This window comes from Capsicum annuum, unplaced genomic scaffold (genome assembly GCF_002878395.1).
Source record: "Capsicum annuum cultivar UCD-10X-F1 unplaced genomic scaffold, UCD10Xv1.1 ctg75632, whole genome shotgun sequence".
Taxonomy (NCBI): domain Eukaryota; kingdom Viridiplantae; phylum Streptophyta; class Magnoliopsida; order Solanales; family Solanaceae; genus Capsicum; species Capsicum annuum.
Window position 1 is genome coordinate 46,173 of NW_025885854.1, and position 3,966 is coordinate 50,138.

Consider the following 3,966-nt stretch of genomic DNA (forward strand, 5'->3'; position numbering starts at 1 on the left):
GTTTTTGGGTGAAACTCTTTAACTGCTTGTTATGTGTTGAATCGTGTGCCTCATAAAAAGACCAAACTAACACCTTTTGAGTTGTGGAAAGGTCATAAGCCAAATTTGGAATATCTAAAAGTTTGAGATTGCTTAGCCTATGTAAGGTTAATGAATCCTAAAATCTCTAAGTTAGGTAAAAAAAATTACCATAAAGGCTGAACTAATTGTTATTCATTCTTATTCATTGCATAGAAGACTGCCATCATACTTAGCAGTTAGCAAGTTACTACCATCATTCATTCTTATTCATTGCATAGAAGACTTCCTCTCCTATAAATAGAGGTGGTCTTATATATTTTTGATACACAAGATAATATAGAGTTCACAAAAATTAGTATAAAAGAGAGTTTATTAGTTTAAGGGATATGTTCTTTTTGTGGAGCTTTAAACTTAACTCTTGTCCAGAATTGTTGAATTGTTCTTTGTGAGAAGGCTGTTGTGTCCTGGAGGGGACAAGTCAAGAAGATTACTACTGGACTGGTGAAATAATTTGTTGCAGTAGACTTGAATCTCCTTAAAGAGAGCGAGATATTCATGCCTCAACCGAAGAAGAAGATAACTTTTTATTTTATTCACTTATAATTTTTTCAGTTGTAATATTATTGTAATTTCACCAATAAGTAGTTGTCTTTCATTTACATTTTTTAGCCAATAAGTTCAAGAAAGTTAATTGCTCATAAATATGAATTTACTTTGGGATCTCAAATTGCTTCTATTTTTCAAGAATAAATTGAGAATAACTTAAAGGCAAAAGAGAAAAGTAGAATCAATTTATTTTCTAATTTTTTTTCAATTTATTTATCTTATTTTTGTTTTATTCTATTTGCAAGAAAATTTATTTGTTGGATGGTTCTTTAATTTTTATGTGACATGTTTAAAATTATAAAATTAAAGAGTACTTTAATATATTTTACAGATCTTTAGTTTAAAATTATAAAATTCAAAAGTATATTTTATTTTCTTTAACTTCATATCAAATTAAAATCAGATAAATAAATTAAAATGAGAGGAGTTCAATCTTACAAACAACCCTTTTTCCGTCCTTGTATTTATAATTGTAGCGTGGTGTTTATAGTCATTATATATACTTGTTCTTGAGCAGATCCTTTATTTTTGAAACTCGCACAAAAGAAATGACTAAAGATGAAGAATTTAAGTTCCTAAGGATCCAGGTGAATCTCTTTATTATCAAATTGTTCGAACTTTTTAAAAATATTATGCAACAATGTCAAATTCTCTAAAAATACATTATTTTTTAAGGTTCCAAAACATATCCGGTGATATTTTTAAGAGTCCGATGCATTATTTTTTGTCACTACTATCTTTTGTTCACTCTTTTGCTAGAACTGTGTTCTACGAGTGAACCTACATTGTGATGGGTGCAAGAACAAAGTGAAGAAGCTTCTTCAAAGATTGAAGGTGCGACTTTCTTTTTCATTACCTTTTTATTGGTCTTTTTGCTCTTTTTAAATAGAAAGATGTTGGTCATGCAAATAAACAGTGTTACTACTATTTGGGTTCGTTTGGATTGCGAATTAAATTATATCAGGATTACAATTTTGAAAAAATTTATACCATCAATCAAACAACTTATAAATTTTATTTTATACTTAATTTTGAGATAAGCTCTCTATCTTCTCGAGGTACAAGTAAGTTTTACATATGCTCTACCCTTCTCAGACCCCATATGAATTACACATTTGTTGTTGCTCTTGTTGCTTAATCTTGAGATATTCAACCTTATCGCAGGTACGGAACTACCCTTCTACCTTATTACGTGTACCATGCGTACCAAACAAACCCTTGAGAGTTACGTGAAATTTGAATTTGGTTCCTGCTGTGTCTACAGTGTCAGTGGCCAGGGGCAGAGTTAGAATTTGAGTTATTGGTTCAACCGTGTTCAATAGTGTTTGGTCCAAACTTTGTATGTCTTATGAAAGTCATTGAATATGTATGAATTATTAATGTAGAACTCAATAACTTGAACAAACCAGAATTTCAAAGTGGTCAGTTCCAAATCGTGACTTCGCAGTTGTAGCCTTTTGGATGACTTACTAATTGTTGGTTTCAAGTGGTCAGCATGATTTGGATTTCAACTTATGTCATAAAAAAGATCAGAATTTGATGATCTTTTGATTAAAGTTTTGTTTTAGAGTACTATATATAGTTGATTTTGAATATATTGTCTTTCTAGCCATCCAAAAGTTGATTTCCCTTTTGTTCTAGCTTTTTCCTTATCCTAATTTGTGCTTATGGTTTTCCTTTTTTCTCTTTTCATCGTGGGCGAAGCCAGGTAGGGCCGAGGGGTTGCCTATTTATATATGGTTAAAAGTATGTTACATATATATATATATATATATATGTAGCAGAGTTTCGGAAACAGCCTTTCTACTTCATCAGAGGTAGAGGTATGGACTGCGTACATCTTAACCCCCAGACCCCACTAGGTGGAAATATACTGGGTTTGTTGTTGTTGTTGTTGTATATGTAGCAGAGTTGCCTTGGAGTAATTGGTAGGCTGCATACATTAATCCCTATGTTTACAAATCCTACGCATAACGGGAACTTTAGTGCACCGGGCAGTCCTCTTTTTATATTGTACGTGTTGAACTCCTTTAGCTTCTTGCTGTGTTTATATATTCATATTTTGAACCTTCTTGGTAGAAATCCTAACTTCGCCACTGTTTCGCACCATAGGTGTTTACCAAGTAAACGTCGACGCTGAGCAGCAAAATGTCACAGTTTGTGGAAGTGTAGATTGTGGAATTCTGATTAAGAAATTGTTTAGAGCTGGTAAGCATGCTGAGTTCTGGTCTTAGAAAACTAACCAATACCAGAAACAGAACACTAACTGTATCAAAGATGGAAAAAGCAACAAACATCAAAAGCAAAGTAAGGTTAAGGATCTTAAATCCTTAAAGAACCAACAGGATTTCAACTTTGTCGCAGTAGAAGAGGAAAATGATTATTATGATCTTGATGAGGACGAGGAGGAAGACGAGGAAGAGGAGATGAAATTTACTGGAGAGAAAGCAAACCAAATAGCTCTTCTTGGGCAACAAACAGCAGAAACAAACAATGCAAATAAAGCAATGACAGCAGCTCCCAACAATGGTAAGACACTACAAAAAAGAACTGAAACTAGTTACCAACTTCATTGCTAATCCATCGCTAAATTGATCGTAGCTTACTTCAAAAAAAGTCGGCCCAGTGCACTAAGCTCACGCTATGCGTGCGGTTGGGGAAGGGCTGAACCATTAAAGATCATTGTATTCAGTCTTACCCTTTTGTTTTCACTGCTCAAACCCATGACCTGGTTTCCACAGCTTTACCCTCATCACTAGCTATTTTTTTTTTAAAATAATCAGTCACTAATCCTGTTTTCTGATGGATTTTATTGTTTAGCTTCTGAATTTTTCCGGACGCTGATTCCTGTTTTTTCTTTTAGTAGCGAAGGTAAATGGAAATATTGGTGCTGGCAAGAAAGTGATTGATCCCAGCGCTATGGTTGCCTTGAAAATGAACATGAATGGAGGACAATTAGGGGGTGTCGCAAATGTCAATCTAGGGGAAATAGGGAAAATTGGAAACGACATAAATGCTAGTAGTATGATGAACTTGCTGGTTTTTACGGGAACATGACCAACAATGTGTTAGGAAAGACGGGCACACAATCAAAGAGCCTGACAAGGTAGCAGCGGAAAATACCCAATACGAAACTTTTCTTTTCAACTTGAACCAAGAGGAGACAAATAAATCCAAGGAAAATAGAGTAATATACAGCAAACAAATCAACCAAATGAAACAAGATAAGAATAAAGACAATCACACGAGACATAAGATTTACGTGAAAAACCCTTCAGTGTGAAGAGTAAAAAACCATGGGACCAAAACCTCCACTATAACCACCAAATATTTATAATA

General features: G+C 33.7%; 1 pseudogene; it reads left to right on the forward strand.

Annotated features, from left to right (window-relative positions):
* Window positions 1-1,175: 1,175 nt before the first annotated feature.
* On the forward strand, window positions 1,176-3,684 carry LOC107871854 (annotated as a pseudogene).
* The last annotated feature ends 282 nt before the right edge of the window (window positions 3,685-3,966 follow it).